General features: G+C 41.2%; 1 non-coding gene across 1 annotated transcript; it reads left to right on the top strand.

The window, feature by feature from the left end:
• Positions 1–1177: 1177 nt before the first annotated feature.
• LOC141588944 (small nucleolar RNA R71) lies at positions 1178–1284 on the top strand. The gene has a single exon (XR_012519909.1). It is a non-coding gene; the product is annotated as a small nucleolar RNA R71 (small nucleolar RNA).
• The last annotated feature ends 17955 nt before the right edge of the window (positions 1285–19239 follow it).

Below are 19239 nucleotides of genomic sequence, written 5' to 3' on the forward strand. Positions count from 1 at the left end.
CATGTATTTTGCATAGGCCGGAACGTGATTGATTAATTCCGTGAAAGGAATTGAGACTTCTAAGTTCTTCACAATTTCCATGAACTTTCCAAGTTGATCATCAAATTTGGGCTTGGCTTGACGACTTGGAAAAGGAAGTCTAACCACAATGGGCTCCTTCTCTTTGGCTTTGTCTTCATTTTTCTTTGAACTTTCTTCTTTGGATGATTCCTCTTCTTTGGGACCTTGCACCACAACTTCATTCTCACTAGCTCTCACAACTTCATCCTCAACTTGCTTCTTCGGTGCTTCATATCTTGTACCACTTCTCAAGTGAATGGCACTAACCGTTTCATGTCTAGGGGGATTACCTTGAGGTGGTAATTGCCCCTTTTGTCTTTGTGAGCTTAACGATGCTAGTTGAGTCAATTGTGTTTCCAACATCTTGGTGTGAGCTAGAATGTTGTTGATGGTGGTATCTTTTGCTTGGCTATCTTTTTGCATTTGGGTGAAAAATTCTTGTTGATTCTTTTGCATTTGGAGGACCGCTTTTTGGACATCAAAACCTTGGTCATTTTGGTGATTGTATGGATTTTGATTTTGGTAGCCTTGGTTTTGATTGAAAAAGGGTCTTTGATTTTGATTTCTCATGGGTGGTGGAGTGTATGTTGTTTGAGGGTTTTGAACATTTTGGCTTTTGTATGAGAGATTTGGATGGAACTTGGTGTTTTCATTGTAAAAATTTGAATAAGGGGTACCACTTTTGTAAGCTTGGAAAGCATTAACTTGTTCGGTTGTTCCCCTACACTCACTTGAGTCATGACCCAAGGTTCCACAATTCTCAAATATCCCACTTGGGATTGATGAGGATGCCGTCATGGCATTGACATGATGCTTTGATGTTTTTGAGTTTTCCTCAAGTCTAGCCATAGCTTGTTCAAACTTCAAGTTGATTGTGTCAATGTGAGCACTAAGTTGAGCACCCAATTGAGTAACGGAATCCACTTCATACTTTCCTCCTCTAGTAGCCTTGCGAGGCCTACTATATTGTGAATTATGGACCGCCATCTCCTCAATCTTGTTCCATGTTTGATTGTCATCAACTACGGTGAACATTCCATTTGATCCCATATTGAGAATGTTCCTTGAATCTTCATATAAACCATTCCAAAATTGTTGCACTAAAAACCATTCGCTAAGTCCATGGTGAGGACATGAGCGACAAATACCTTTGAACCGCTCCCAAGCTTCATACAAAGATTCTTCATCCCTTTGCTTAAAACCTGTAATTTGAGCTCTTAGCATGTTAGTCTTTTCCGGTGGGTAGAATTTTTGTAGAAAGCTAGAGCCAACTTCTTCCAAGAATCTATTCCAAGGGTGGCCTTATCAAGGCCCTTCAACCATTGCTTTGCGGTGCCGATTAACGAAAAAGGAAATAAGACCCATCTTATTTGGTCTTGAGTCACGCCCGTTTGAGAGATAGCTTCACAATAATCGCAAAAGGTTTCCATATGAGAATGAGGGTCCTCACTAGGCATTCCCCCGAATTGGCTCCTCTCAACTAGTTGGATGAAGGCGGACTTGGCAATAAAGTTTCCGGTAAGATGTTGTGGGGTAGGAGTACCATTTGGTAAATCCTCCTCGGTGGGTATAGAGTGTGACGAAAATTTAGGCATTGTAGGTGGATTTTGTGTGGTATTGTTTAATGGGTTCTCTTCTCCTTCTATTGCGAAAGGATTGACAAACTCACTAGTGGGTTGAACAACTTCACCAACACCTCCCAAATTCCTCCTAACAAGTCTCCTATTATTCGTCAAGGTTCTTTCGATTTCACGGTCAAAAGGTAACAAATCTCTTTGTAGCCTTCTAGACATGCAAAATATCAAACAACTAGAAAACAATTAGAACAAACCTTGAGGAGTTTTACTTCCCAAGGTGAAAAAGACACAACTAAAAACAATAAAAGAAATCTTAAATCAATTAAACACCGTCCCCCAGAACGGCGCCATTTTTGATCGAGTCCATTTGGTGTTCACAATTAAGCATATGTGGTCGTTGGTCAATGGTCGATACAAAACACAATTTATACTCCACAAACAACTCTACAATTAGTAAAGAGGTAAGTAAAGGTCGGATCCCAAGGGACGGGTATTGAAATGAGAATTCTATTGTAGCTAGTAGTGTCTAAGGGGTGTCACAAATGGGGTTGATGTAGAAGGTTACTAAACTAAAATAACAATGAAAGTAAACTAACAAGGTAAATAAAATAAGGGGTGTAAACAATTGATTAAAGGCACTAGGGTGTCATGGGTTCATAGGGGATTCATGGGATATGATCATACAAACATGTTCTCAATTTATAAGCAAGCAATTATTGTTGTGATGGATTGAGTTGGGTTATATCTTACAATCCTAGGAAAGTTTGGGTCCCGGAGCCGAATCGATTAGATTGTACAACACCTACAAGTCAACTTAATCTTTCCTACTCAACACATGCATGGTCTAACAAGACTCGAGTTGGGTTATGTCTTATAAGTCAAGTTGAAAGGATAGAAGATGATAGTAAATGCAAGGATTCATAGGCTTAGCATTTCATCAAATATAACATGTGCATGTATTAAGATCAAAACAAGCAAGCAAATAAGATATGAAAGCATATTAATTTAAGCATGAATCATTCCCCATGTTGGTTTCCCCTAATCACCCATTAAACCCTAGCTAAGAGACTACTCACTCATTATCATATTGATCATGCTAGAAAGGTTGTCAATCATACTAACATAATGAAACATGATGAATAAATGAAAGTAATTAGCAATAATTAAAAAGGGATTAAGAGATTATACCTACTAATGATTCCAATAATAAAGATGCAAAGAATAATAGAAGAACTTGATGATTGATGGAAGGTTGTCAATCTCCCAATAAACCCAATAATCTTCTAATTACCCAAAATAAAGAAAGAACAAGAGAGAGATTAAAGAACTAAAACTTGGATTAAAACTTGATTAATATTTGATTATAATATTGAAGAGAGATTTGATTAATATTAACTACTCTAAATATTGATAAGAAGAACATGCTCCTCTAATTAGACTAATGGGGTATTTATAGTGAAAATTAGAGAGGATGCATTAGGGTTAACTAAGGGCTAAACTAGTAATTACACTTTTTAAGTTGAGTAAGGAGACTCCGGTATTCTCCGAGAGAAGGGCTTCTCTTATCGTGGCTTGAAGAACGAAAACGTGCTGTACTGAAATCCGTGCGGCTGGGAGTCGGGACGGCCGGATCTGGGCTGGAGAATCCGAGCGGATTCTTGGTCAAGACGCTCGGATTGGCGACGGGGAATCCGAGCGGATTCCTATGAAGGACGCTCGGATTGGCGAGGGCGGACGGACGGATTGTGTACAATCCGTTCGGATTGTCCAGCGGCAAAGCAGCCTTTTCTTCTTCTTTTCTTCCCTTTTCTTCATGAATTCCTTGGGGATTTCCTTGGGGACTCAAGGATCCTTTTCTCAACAATGCTCTTCTACTATAATATGTACAAAGGCCTTCTAGTCTTGTCTCTCCTTGATGCTTGGTCATTGAATACGATCAATTTAGCCTCGTTTTGCCATGAAAATGCAAGATTCTTACTCCTTTCCTACCAAGGGATCAAAATCTCAAAGAATATGCAAAACAAAGAACTAAAGATAAGAAATGACCCAAATAGGCACTAAAAAGCATGGAAACAATGGTAATTCGGGGGCTAAATATGCGCCAATTATGGTCACATCACTGGCATACTTATCATCAGCCCAAACGGGGACGAGTTCGAGTACGCCTTGAAATTTACCTTCTCGGCCTCAAACAACGAATCCGAATACGAGGCGGTGATAACCGGAGTCGAGCTAGCTAGGGCCGCAGGGGCGGAGCACATCATTTTGAAAACAGATTCACTTTTGGTGGCTAATCAAATCAGAGGAGAGTACGAGACTCGAGACGACGGAATGGTAAGATACCTGGAAAGGGTAAAAGCTGACACCTCAAAGTTGAAATCTTTTCAGATACAATGCATTCCCAGGTCTGAGAACAACCGAGCCGACGCTCTCTCAAAACTCGCCAGTTCAACCATCAAGAATGTCAGCCGAACCGTGCTGGTGGACATCAGGAATGCCAAGAGCATTACTGAGGCCGTCGGCATGGTGGGTAACATAGAGACCGAGACAACGTGGATGACTCCGATAATGAAATACAAATTGACAAGTGAACTACCGGAGGACCGCAGTCTCTCGCAGAAAATAAAGAGGATCGCAGCAAGGTACTTGGTGTTTGAAGGGGAATTGTACAGGAGGTCCGTGACGAGGCCACTCTTAAAGTGCGTCGGTCCAGCCGACGCGGAGCTAATACTGACAGAGATCCACGAAGGCATCTGCGGCCATCACATGGGGGCAAGAACACTAGCCCACAAAGCTCTCCGAGCCGGCTACTTCTGGCCCACCATGCTTGCGGATTCCAGAGCCAAGACCAAAAATGCAACAATCGTCAAATGCATGCTTCAAAGTGATACATGCGCCATCCCGAGACCTGCAGCCGGTACTTAATCCCCTTCCTTTCGCACAGTGGGGGATGGATCTACTAGGGCCATTTCCAACGGCATCCGGCGGAAGAAAGTTCTTGATTGTCGCCGTTGACTACTTCACCAAATGGGTTGAAGCTGTAGCAGTACCTGCAAAGACGACGGCAGCCGTAAGAAAGGTAATCTGGGAAAATGTCATAACTCGTTTTGGGTTACCCCAAGTCATGGTATTCGACCACGGCCGAGAGTTTTGGAGTGACACAATAATCAGCTGGCTGGAAGAACTCGGTATCAAATTTGCATACTCCTCCGTCTGTCACCCACAGAGCAACGGACAGGCGGAGGCGGCCAATAAAACAATCCTCAACGGTTTGTAGAAGACAGTTGAAGACCTAAAGGGAAGATGGGCCGATGAACTACCCGGCGTCCTGTGGTCCCTGCGAACCACGGAGAAAGAAGCAACGGGGTACAGTCCGTTCCACTTAGTCTACGGGTCCGAAGCAGTCCTGCCAATTGAAGCAACGGTGCCGACATTCAGAACGGCCACCTTTAACCAGGTTGAAAATGAGGAAGGCTTAAGAACCTCCCTAAACCTGGTTGAAGAAAGCCGAGATACAGCACGCCTCAACTTGGCGGTATACCAAAACCGAATGAGAAGAGCTTACAACCGAAGAGTTCACAGAAGGGACTTGAAAGTAGGGGATCTAGTCCTAAGAAAGTCGGCCGCCACCAACAAGGGAAACATTCATGGTAAACTAACGGCCAACTGGGAGGGTCCCTACAAAGTGGTTAAAGAAATGAGGCCGGGTACATACCGGCTGACCGACATGGAGGGTGTGCATCTGATGAGCCGTTGGAACACTGACAACCTCAGGAAGTACTTTGTGTAGCGGCGGAGGTGTCCAAACCAATTGTTGGCACCCCAACGCATGTTTACATCTAATGAAGAATCACCCAAATTTTCCATAAAAGTGTTTATCCCCTCCGCGATCATATCGAGGTAGACGCCACGGCCCACGCCGAGCAGTCACCTCAAGAATGCTGTCGCGCCGTAACCCCTAGTCGCCTCGGCCCGCCGAAGGCCTGGCAGGGGACACAACGGTCGATACGCCAAAGAATGCTGTCGCGCCGTAACCCCTAGTCGCCTCGGCCCGCCGAAGGCCTGGCAGGGGACACAACGGTCGATACGCCAAAGAATGCTGTCGCGCCGTAATCCCTAGTCGCCTCGGCCCGCCGAAGGCCTGGCAGGGGACACAACGGTCGATACGCCAAAGAATCTTTGTCGCGCCAGAACCCCTAGTCGCCTCGGCCCGCCGAAGGCCTGGCAGGGGACACAACGGTCGATACGCCAAAGACTGCTGTCGCGCCGTAACCCCTAGTCGCCTCGGTCAACCGAGGGCCTAGCAGGGGACACAACGGTCGACACGCTAACATGTTCACAACGGCGGTTGGGAAGCGCAAATCCGACGCCTCGGCTAGACCGAGAGTGAAATATGAAGCGACCAACACGCTAACATGTTCGAGAAAAAGACGTTAAACGCAGTTGAGATACGCATTCTAGCTACCTCGGCTAAGTCGAAGGTAAAAATGAAAAAGCGCTCAATCAATAACGCAAGAAGACAAGAAAAGACCTCGGCCAAGCCAAAGGCAAAACAAGCAAACTTTCATTAATGATAACAGATTACAAACGAGAAGAATGCAGACGACGGCCGTCCCCATAGAGATAAGCCAAAATGCAACCTACCAAAGTTTTACAAAAACAAGGAAAAGAAAAGCAAAAGGTTACAAACATGACATTTGAAGCGCCAAAAGATGGCAGGGAGGAAAGGCTCAGTAGTTGGCCCCCGAACAGCTAAAGCTATCCGAGACACCGGGTGAGTCTGGTGACGACCGCCCGTCTCCCTACGCTGATGCCGCCCACCATCGGCAGCAGTTAGCGTCAACTTCGGTGGCCGGCCCCAGGAAAGCTTGTCATCTCCACATGCCTTGACCTTTCACCTCCTCTTCGGCCTCCTTCACCTTTGCATCATAGGCCGCCTTGGCCTCGGCTATCTGAGCCGCCTTCGCCGCCTCCTCCTTTTCCGCAACCGCTTTTTCCGCGGCATCGGCCATCTCATCCAGAAGCTGTTCAAACTTTTCCCACGGGAAGGAGTCTTCAGGAATGAGCCTCTTGATTGCCTCCCTGGTCGCTTCCTCGGCCTGATCACGGAATTGAGCGCACAGGTCAGGGAGGATCTTAGTTTGAAGCACCTCAATATCTTTCTCCCTTTGGGCAAGAACAACCCTAGTGTCCGCGAGTGCCTCCGACTGAGCCTCATACATCTCCCTCCATTCTTCCCTTTTGGCAACAACGGCGTCGTAGCCACCCTTATACCTGTCCCGCTCCTCCAGCAATTGGGCAGATGTGGCATCAACAGCCTCAACTTTGGCCCTCTCGGCCAATAGCCGCTTCTCAGCTTCCTCCGCACGCTTCCGAGCAGCTAGGAGGTCAAGCTTAGCCTTCCCGGCTTCTCCCTTTGCAGCGGAAAGATCAAGCTTAAGCCGTTGGATCAGTGGCCTAGTCTGGGCCATGGCCTGTTCTTGCTCTATAATGTAGGAGCCGGCCAGTTGAGTCCACTTCGCCAGCCTCTTGGATATTCTTGTACCCTCTGCCACAAGCTCGGCTGGGGGAACCTTCTGGAGTACGAAGTCAACGGTGACATTCCTATCACCCGCCTTCTCAGGCGCTTCTCTAATTGCCGCTCGCAAGAACGGCGGCTGCCGACGGCGGATCTACAAAAAATTCACACAGCGCATCCATGTCAACATTCATTGACACATAAGAGAGTCTGTCATCGGGAATGCATAACGAACCAGCTAAGTCTGAACCACAGGTTAGGTCCGTACCAGTCCGGACCCTCTTAGACGGAGGACCGGGTGAATCCTTCTTTTCCCCAAGAACAGTAGAAGCCAGTGGCTCTCTTCTCTTCTTCGGAGGAGGAGGGCCCTTCGCAACGGTCACCACCTCCTCGGAGACATCGATGACCTCCACATGCTCCTTCTGGGCCGTTGGGGTTGAAGAAGGAGTTGGGATTGACGCCGCCGCCAACCTCGGACGCCTTTGGTTTTCTCTTCGGCACGCCTCCGAGAACCCGTACTTGAGCCGCCGCCGGATCCGGTGCCTTCACCGCTTATCCATAAGTTCGTTGGGAGCCGTCCCACGATCACGCGCGTCAGCCTGAGGGTGCCGCTCAACGATGTTCCCGTCCTTATCAAGCCCTAACCTCTTCAAGATCCTCTAAGACAGATCCTGGCCAAACCGGTCTGCAAGAAACCAGACAAGAGTTACATAAAAGAAGTAAAACAAAGCTCTAAAAACAGGAGCGTAACAGGCAAAGATGGGCCTCACACCGACCCTACTCACCCTGGTTGAGGGCCGGTATGAGGCCGACGCGGCAAAGCAGCTCATCCTGAAGAATAACCGAGTCGGGGGCACCCATCCCTTCTCAAAGATCAAACACAGATCGCTCGCTCCTCGTCCGCACCAAGAGGAACCCCACCGGCATCCATCTTGAGCTTACTCCGGGAGACCCATTTTTCACGCTCCCTCTTACTCTCGCACCGCAAGTTGACTTGGTGCTTTGGAAGGACGGGCAGCGGATAGTCATCCGACACTTCGACATACACCCACCGCCCTTCCGGTCCTTGCGGGAAGAAAGCTTATCAACAGAGAGGACGCCCGCTCCATCTCGCACGCCGTACCACCCCACCTTACCGGGGGTCGATGCCCGAAGATGATGAAGCTGGCGGAATAAGTTAACTGTAGGTACCTCCCCCTTGAAAAGACAGAGCCACATGAAGCCGACTATCATCCTAATGGCCAACGGATGCAGTTGAGCCACGGCGACGTTCATAGCTTTGATGATGGCCGTGACGTATTTATTCAAAGGAAACCGGAGCCCATACTCCAGATGCCTGATATATACGCCGATATGACCCGGAGGAGGGCAACAGACCGCCTGACCCTCCCCAGGGATAACAATTTTGTACCCCTCACCGAAGTAGAAATGACCCTCGAAAAGAGTTCCACCGGAACAACTGGCGAATTTATTGGTCCAGGCACGGTCAGGACCAGTCATGCACGCCTCGCCGTGATCCAGGATATGCGGCCTCTCTTCACCAGAAGGAATCCTTTCCTCACAGTCATCATCAACATCATCATCCTCCCAACCCTCCAGAGCTTTTGGATCGACTTCAGGAGACGGAGACCTAGGGCCCCCAAACCTTATCGGGATGGCGTTTAGTATCTCCTCCTCATCAAGACGCGACGGGGGAACCCCGGCGCGCAGCTTACTAGGTCCGGCACCAGCAGAAGACATGTTACAACAAAACTTACGAGGTAAAAAGAGAAAAATTTTTTGTTTACCTTGAAGAAAAATGCCACGCCGGAGTAATGATTCTAAAAGCTAGAGAGAAGTTTCGTCAAAGGGGGCTAGAAAGAAGAAAATTTTTGAGAAAATGAAATTGGTGCCCAATTTGGGGATTAACCGCCTATTTATAGGGGAAGGCCCATAAAGAAGGACCAATCGGGGCGCAGCCCATGAAACGCCATGACCAATCAAAGAAAAGACACGTGTCAGACATGCAACCACGGAATGTCAATCGTTGCAACAGTTGAACGTCAATCAATGCAACAGTGACCAAGCGTCTTCAACACGCCCCTTCATATCTCTCTGCCTGTTCATCTTTCTCAACAAATTCCTAAGTATCCGTTTATCCGCCGGCCACATGATCAACCAAGCCGTAAAGCACCGGCCAGGGGGCAATCGAAACAAGGCACTCTCCACCCCTGGTCTCGGCCAGCGTCATTGCCTCTTTTCCACATCGGATGTCCATTACACATCCATGTGGAGGGGGGATATGGTACGGCCTAAGCGAGCCATGGGGGAAGAAGAGGCGGGGCGTAAATTTTCACTTGCGCAGAATATACGCTCAAGATACATCGGAGCCCATACCACGGCATAGACTACGCTGGGGGCAAATTGATGGGGCATATTCGCACCACGACCGGTCAAGATATTGAGCAAGGTCAAAGATATCCACAGCAAGTCAACGGCTTAAACAGCCTGACCGACGCAGCCTGTCGGCCTGTCTCTTGGGTACCGGCTGGGGCAACTAGCCCGCCGGGGCACACATTCGCGAACTCATATCCAAGACCCCTCGGCGGTGAGTCAACAGGGCCCGCCGGCCTGCCATGGGTCCCTCGGCCGAGGGGTAGATCAGTCTTTCCACCTGCTAGCCACTTGGCCACTTGGCCACTACGTGACAAAAGGTGAAAGTCTATAAATACTCCTCAACTCTCATTGAGGAGGAGATCCACAATTTAACCTAAGAATCACTATTCATCTGGTAATATCTTCCTTATCTCTCTACACAATACATACTTCACCAAGTAACAACAACTTATCTCTCTAAGTTTACTGACTTGAGCGTCGGAGTGAGTTCGCTCGGTCCAAAGCCGAGCCCTCAGTTTGTTCATCGTTTCAGGAGACCGCAAGGAGGATTCAACTAAAGACGTCATTCTACAAGCACGGGTGGTAACATATAACTGCTCCGGAATTACACCCGGAACACAAATAATAAAGCAAAGAATAATAGAAGTAAACTTGATGATTGATGGAAGGTTGTCAATCCTCCAATAAACCCAAATAATCTTCTAATTACCCAACTAAACTAAGGACAATTGAGAGATTAACGAACGATTAAGATGTGATTAACATTGAAATATGTATTACAACTTTGATTAAGACTAAATTAAGAGAAGGATTATGATCAGATGATTCTAAGGTAGTACAATAGGGTATTTATGTTGGAATATGCATCCTCCGACAATAATGCGATCACAACTATTGATCATGATGATCACATGCTTAAATCTCATTTTAAGAATACATGTGGGATGTAATATTTTACAATCAACTGGTCCACACATATCGGTAATGATTGGCTGACTAGAGTTTGACATTACTGTCGTGCGACGGTGGTGATCAGTTGATCCCCTTAGGTCATACCTAAAGGGTAACACTCTTAATTGATTATTTAATTGATCGTATGTCGATACGGGTTAATTAAATTGCTTAAAATTGACGGATGATTTTGTGAGTTTTATTTACGTGTCTTATTTTAATTTGATTATAATAAGATACGGTCTAAGTAATCGAATTGTTTTATTACTTAGATGAAATTATTGTTTACGGAAGCAATTGAAACGAAATGAATAATTTATTATAAATACAAGATGTTGTGATTTATAAATTGGTAAATCATTTTTGGTACAAGTAATTGTGAATTACTATGTTAATTTTTATAAGTGACATATTTTATTAATATGTTGATTTTTAATTGTTAAAAATATATTTTATATATAAGATGTCATGTAATGTGTCACATGTGACATATTGACAAAATCACAAATAAAATGGACTCATCCATTTTATGTGTGTGTACCGAAATGGAGGGAGTATTAGGATAAAAATTATGTTGATTATTTATAAGTGGAAAACATAATTATAAAACCTACACATAGCCTTGCATACATAGCTTTGTCTTGGGAAGAAAAGGAGAGCATGCATTGGGCTTTCTCCCCTCCCCATTTCCGGTTTTCCGATAAGAAAAGAGCAAATATTTTTGCTTAATTTTTCACACTTACACTACATGCAAACTAGTGTATTATTCATTTTCAACATATCTCTCATAAAACTTATAGAAAGATAAGAGAGAATAACTCCAAAATTCTTCCTTACTCTTGGCCAAATAAACAAGAGTACCAACAATATTTTGGGTCAATTTTTAGTAAGATGAATATTGTTCTAGTTCAAATAATATTAGTCTTTTAAGGGGTTATCTTGGGTATTCATCTTTGGGAGGGATTCTAAGCTTGAATCTTTGTTCATTCATATAAGGAAAGCTCAAGAACAAAAAAGAAGGAGATCTTACTTGTGCCCTTTGATCCGAAATTTTATAGTAAGGAAAAAGATTTCTTCTCTATTCTTATTCATGTTTGCATGCATAAGATCTAAATTTAATTTTATGACTAAATTAATTGTAACATATATGAATATGTTGTATAATGAGATTATTAATTTCTAACAAGCGGTATCATGAGCCTTAGGTTGTTTGCATGCAAATCGGTTATTGTTTTTCCGAGTTATAAGATTAACAAACAAAACTTATAAATTTGTGTTTATTATGATATATCACGAAATTTATTATGCATGTTAAAGTTTCTGGTCCTAAAATGTTTTTAGGATATTTTGGTTAATTTATGGATTTTATTGTTCATTTTTTTAATAATAATGGCATTAAAATGTGATTTTTATGATAAAAATGTCATTTTTAGACTAAAAATAGCTAAACTTCGTTTTTTCCAGTGGGTTTTGGATATGTTTTCTCATATATTATATACTGATGGCCTGTAAATTTTCATAATAATATGAGTTGTTATGCTCGAAATATGGATTTTTCAAGTTAAAATCATATTTAAATGGAAAAATAGGTTAATATGAGTTATATTTCGAATCTGATCATGGAAATTTAGTATGTTGTCACATGCAATTTTATAAGATGTGTGTAAAATATTTGGCTATAATGAAGTCTTTATGCATAATGTATGAATTTTTGATGAAAAATCACATAAATAGTGACTTTAATTAGTAAAAAAATGCTAATACATACTTCATGACTAAGAAAAAACGTCACATGTTGCATTTTATCATATATTTCAGATCTAAAAGTGAAAAGTCGATAAAAATATTTTTCCTCATTTTTTATGGTGATGATTGTTTAAATCGATAAACCGCAACATTATTTTTCTCGATAAATTTTCGAAATTTTTAACCTAAGTTTTTGAACATTATGAGTGTCATGGTATTTTTACAGAATGTTCATGAGTTTAAATTTCAAATTTCAAATTTATTTGAAATTTTTATGATTTATTTGAAGTTTATGACATAATATTGTATTTTTGAGTCCATTTATGAACAATATTAAGAAATATAAGTTAATTATTGTCAATATGTTAGTGGAGACTAATTTTGAGTCCTAAGTTGGTTAGGGTAATTAACTTTTATATAAATATGAATTTTATGTAATTATTGTGATTATAAAAGGTTAAATCACGCAAATCCGTAAAAACCGATAAATATTCAAGATTTGCTCCTTAAAGGCGATTTAGCATAAAATTGGACATGTTCATACATATTATAATGCTGAATTTTATTTATGATTGTCATAATTTTAATTTTATGAAATTTATTATGTAATTTTACTTAGTATGGCCTTAGTTTTAAATGGTATTACCCGAAATGTATGGGAATATCGATTCGGTTGTAATTTATTGTGATCTCGTATCACCATTTTGTAATTTAATAGATTTATTTTATTTTAATTACAAATGTATAATAAGAAATTATGTAATTATTATGTAATTTATTTATTCCGGAGTTCCTTGAAGACGGTGCCACTCGAGAAGGCGATCCATTAAAGAAAGTATTGCCTTGAAATGCGTGCCAAGACCGAAGTTCAAGGGACCAAAGGAGTTGGTTTCCGATTTTGTAATAGTTTATTAGATTTACTATTTTAGGAAGGCCATACTAGGATTTTATTTATGCTTTGCATTTTATTTATATGTTGCATGCATCGCTAAATCGCCATAACTAAAACATGCATTGTCATTTAATCGAATGTATCGACCGTGTCAATTACACATATCGTAGTTCACCGCTTTAGTTCACTTAAAACATGATAGATAATAAATTGACATGACCTCTCACTAAAATAAACAATTGAGACTTAGCCTTACCAAAAAGTAGAAACCATGAAAACCTATTTCGTGAGGGAGTGCACTCTGCTTTACCGGGGTACAAACCTTGTTACGTAGAGGAAGTGGGTGATAAATGTCTACCCACCGAATTTATAAAGATGAGGGTTGTATTCGGCTTTACCGATGCCCAAAATTGATGTAATTTTGGATCATGGACACATTTATTTGAAATTTGGGTTGAACTCAACGAAAGTATTCTCGACGGTTGCCGGATGTGTTTCGGGCTAAAGATAAATATTAATGTAATTTTATCGACCAAGAGTTCTAAAAGTAGAATCGATTAAAGAGTTAATCCACCGAGTTATATTGATGAGGGTTGTATTCGGCTTTACCGATGCCCAAGTTAATATGAATTTGGATCTTGGAATCATTTATCATGGTTGGGTAGAGGTCACTATGTAAATGCTTTACTTGTTTACAAGTATTATTATAACGATGAATGTTTTGTTTTCATTATTCCGTTATCATATTGTTCTATTTCTTTACCTCAATTTATACGATATCATTTCGATTTTTAGTTCAAATCTCCATTAAAACAACGTAACGAAAGACAAAATTTGAATTTTCTTCTAAAAACCTCGTATTATCCATTGAAAGGATCTCTTGTGAAGAGTATAGATTAAAGTTATTCATTATCAAACAGGCTTTTTGATTCTTGACTAACACATCAACTTACAATGGATTGTTTTTCATATACTTAATTGATTTAAGTACTTTGAAACGATAAATTGTTTTGGTAATTAGTTTTGTTAGAAATCGTAATTGACCAAGATAACGCAACCACTTCAATGAAAGTTTTAAGACTAAAACGATTGAATTGAAGAGTAGTCTTCATAAGATTCAACTTTGCTTCTCTAAGTAAAGATTCTTCGAAATGAGTGGGAGCATTCTCTTAAACCGTTAAGAATAAGACGAGATTCAAGAAGTAAAGATTAGAATGGAATTGACAAGACAAAGGTAAAAGTAAAGACTAAACCTATCAAATCCAATCGATATAGTTTCCTTTTGGAAGTGTTGGACACTAGAAAGGAAACTACCCCAAATTATTGAACTATAAGCAAATTAGTTGTGGGACATCTAATGAGACTTTCTTCTACAAATGTTTATTTGATTAACATAAATTTTACTAGTACTACTTCGTCAATATTAGAAACCAATCGTGGTTTTCATCATTATGTTTGATACATAGGATGATTAGAATATGACGACTAGCAACAATGATGTCGAGAGATAAAGTCATTGTGTACTCAATCTAGTTTTGGGTTTATTGTCGACCTTAATTATGACTATTAAGTGAATAAACTCTAAATAAGAATATAAACTTGTTAAGATACAAAAGTGGTTTCACTTTTGTGACCCTATACACCATGAGTTGATGTATGGCTAGCCCATTATCATGGTGATTATATTCTAAAACAAATTAGAATAATATATCATATAGATGATGCAAGACACAAATTGGTAAACCAAGATTAAACCTTAAATTTTGGAATGATGAACGCAAAGAGTTATCGAGTACTCTTGAAACCATTAGATTGTTAATCTTATTGTGGGATTTATCTGTATGCATCCCTTTAAATATGAAGACTATAACGAATATATCATGATGAATGCTAGTCATAAAATTAAATTACATAAACAAAAGGGTAAAGTGTAACACCCCCATACTCCAAGTGCCTTACCAGGACCACCCAGGTATAAGGATGTTACCATCTCGGTTACCCGAGGCAATGATAATCATAAGACAATAAAGAAACATATTTAAATAGTAAATATAATTTAAGTGATTACATATCTCAAACCAAAACTGTCAAAGGAATTACAAAGTACTCAATCCGTCTACTGATAAAACTATCAAGCTACTAGACATCGTCTGACACAGCGGAAGACTTCTAACTGCAACGTGATGACTCATCCCGGCTATCCCGTACGCATCATATCATACCTGCTCAATAACTGCTCACCACCCCCGAATGGATCACCACAGTTTTTAAAACATTTAAACGGGGTCAGTACTATTTACACAAGTTATATATCAACAGTACAACAACCAACACAGCTCAAGCAATCATACACAATCAGGCACTCCACTCCATCTCCGTCACCGACTGTCCACTGGACCAGCCCTGCCAGTGGGGGACCGCAGCCGTTCCCACCTAAGCCCCGCTCATCATACCGAGCGATAACCCTGTCCCATTAATGTGCACATCCCCTTCCGTGGCGGGTTCCACGAAGGGCGAAACTAGGGCGTGAAGCCACTCCCGCAAGTGACTCCACTCAGCCGAGAACGCATCTCGAGAACCACAGACAAACAATCACAATCACAGTCACAACATCGTCTGAATCAACCAATTATACTAATTACAGCACAATCACCACACATTATGTAAGTAATACTGAGTAGGGAAACCCTACCTGGAAAGCAACACAACCATCAGACGATCTAGCAGCTGTCTCAAAACCTCTCCTCTACAAATCCTTCTCCTATCACATAATCACATAATCACAATCTAACCTTAACAAATCATAAAAACCCCCAATTCCCAAAATTAGGGTTTAACGAAACTTAAAGAAATACTATAAAATTGGTATGTAGATCTTACCCTCGACGCAAGGATCACAAAGGTATAAAGAACAATAAAATCCGACCTCTCAAGCTTCGGGATTTGCCAATAATGCGGATGAAGCGAACTACGTAGTTTCAATCTCCTTTTAACTGAATTAGGTTTATAAAAGTGTTTACTAAAGATGACGACATATTATATATACTAATCCGCGTTATTAACAAAACCCGTCAAAACATAACCCGTCAACCGAGCTACTCGATCGAGTAGCTGAGGTACTCGATCGAGTGCCCCCTTACTCGATCGAGTATCAAGGTTACTCGATCGAGTACCCAACAGGCCAGAAACTATTTTAAAACCGCAACACACCCTTACTCGACAGAGTAAGGCCTACTCGATAGAGTACCCAAAGACTCATAAAACAGTAGTATTACAGTCTTCCCTCCTTAAAAAGAACTTCGCCCCCGAAGTTCAACCCATACATAAAACAAACCTACCAACTTGACTAAGACACAACTACATAGCTAAGAACTCAAGAACTCGACCAAATATCAAACATGAACTCTTAACACCCACTCCACCAACTATGTTTACTTCCTTAACATGACTCACGATATCGTATCCACCACCTATATATCTCTCATGACACCAACTCCATACATAACCAACTACCATCCTCTAACGCTGCTAGCTCCACAATATCATCCACTATCAAATCCAAAATCGAGACACTCATAGACATCAAACGGAATGTTACATTCTACCACCCTTAAAAGGAACTTCGTCCTGGAAGTTTACTTACACTCATAAAACCATCATCCAACTGTCAACACTGGTGAAAAATTCTCACACTCCTAAACATCGATCTACTACAAGCACGGTCATGACCTTTAATAAAATCACCCATAACACGAATCAATCTTTTATTCTACATCAAGACTCAAACTTATAGTTATATTTCCATATGCACAACTATAAAAATCTCTTTTATCGCATCCTACTCTTCTTAAGACAAATGTTACGTCCTCGTAACTCACTAATACTATATCCTTAGTTATATCTTCTCATTATTCTCATCACCATCACATGTCATAGATAACCACCTATACTCTGAACACTCGCCATGCAGATATCCAAGGCTCTCTTACTTAAACAATTCTCATACTTCAATTCACTCATCACACCACCTAACCTATACCTCAAAATCTTTAGCTTAACCCAAAACTTCAACTTTTCCACATTACCGCAACATGACATCCCTCTCTATATAAACTATATAAAAATCCCATCGTCAAAAGCATAACTCACGATCCACACTTGTTACGTACACTCACACTAGCTCCTCAAGTTCTTTTCTTTCATTACCACAAAACTCATACATAACTTAACATGACACCAAATCCCAATACCCTGCACTGACTATCTCAACCAAAGATTATGACCCACCTGCATCTTTCAGGTCATTACCACATATGTTTTACGAATCACTTGCCATTACCATGTCTACTAAAGCCTTATCTAGAACAAGATCAAAATTACTGTAACAACCTCTCACAACCGTGTCCCATCAACAGAATATCACTATACCATGACAACAACGAAAACATATAAAACTCTATTTTATATCACACTCTACCCTCATTCCCAAACTGAAATTGGTAAGAAACATAAACAAACAAAACGACGGTCAATCTGTCCAAACTGAAACTCACAGGAAACAACAACAAACAAAACAACAATCTATGTATAACTGGTATATACTTTCGAAACTCGAATCATAATCATCCCGCCTACTCCACCACAACCGGTGACGGCATCGCAACACCGCCACCAACAACCACACCGCAGTGCGAAAATACCCGCATCACAGCACTAAACACCGTGCCCGGATCACCACCCGAGGCCCCACAACCACATCGATAGACATCACAGCTACATACAATTCCCACAAACACTGACACAAAATAACTTCTCAGACAGGAAAAACTTATTCAAATCCACTTTACTAAATCACATCGCAACATATTGTATGAATTAAACAGGTAACCTCATGAATATCATCCCCTTACCATATCACAGATTAACATGTATCATGAATACATACAGGCATAACCAGTCACGCCAGATCACTCGAATTATTACCTTTTTGAATACCATTCAATTAGATTAGCGTACCCAACATGCGTTACAGAACATTCCAATATGACTTTATAATAATCACACTATACCACTTCTTGTGAGATCAAAACCTCACACAAACATTTATACACATCATAGACCCGTAATCACATCCAATGAGTCGTCCCCGATCACGTAAGTTACCACTCAACATAGGTTACCTGCCGCCCGAGCTTAACTCATATGCCTCTCACAACATTTTCCCCTATTCGCACAACCATCACTTCTTGTCAAGTATAACCATACCATTACTATTCAACTATTAGCATCCGCCTCATCTAACCACATCTTATACCTTCTCACAACTATACACAACAATCAGGTCCCTACCAAATCTACCTCTTTTGAATTGCTACCTTTCTAATATACCATCACTCTTAACCATTAGTCACAAACCATAACACCCCCACTGTCCGGACATCAAACCTCTTTCACTCATCTCTAAACATCACGATTTCTTTCTTATCTTCGGTTAACATTCCAAATAACGGACATCAAATCCACCAACAAAATTTACCTCAACATTCTTTTCGACACTATCCTTGACCATAGCGTCATCTAGCTCTCCACCAATATCTCATATCGTGCAGCTACTCTATCAACCTCTTACTCCCTTAATTCCTCAAAGCCCATGAATAATCATGTTGTCCCGAGACTCCTGTATAACCATTAACTTACTTACTCTTAATAGTATCATACATCTCGACAATTCCTCACTTTTATGTCATATAACTCCGATCAACATTTTCCAAGTTTTACTCCCCTCATTCTTTTCTTGTACACTCGACAAAATCAATTAACCATTCAACTCCTTATCATTTCTACCTAACTCTTTAGTGTTCCGGTTACTTTCTCACTGCTCGAAAACTCACATCTAAATATTTCATATCGATATCATCTCACTCATTCTTATCACAAAAATTCTCTTATTATGTCATCAATCACCCTTGCCACTAATCCATCCATAGAATCAACGTTTACTGTTCAACAATTACATCTCTAGAAATCAAAATTCCTTTCATACCGCTAATTGCCCAAAAAAAATCACACAGTAGTTTCATCTCTTAATAAACCAAATCTCCCAAACTCATTCACTATCT

The sequence above is a fragment of the Silene latifolia genome, chromosome 6 (genome assembly GCF_048544455.1).
Source record: "Silene latifolia isolate original U9 population chromosome 6, ASM4854445v1, whole genome shotgun sequence".
NCBI classification, from domain to species: Eukaryota; Viridiplantae; Streptophyta; class Magnoliopsida; order Caryophyllales; family Caryophyllaceae; genus Silene; species Silene latifolia.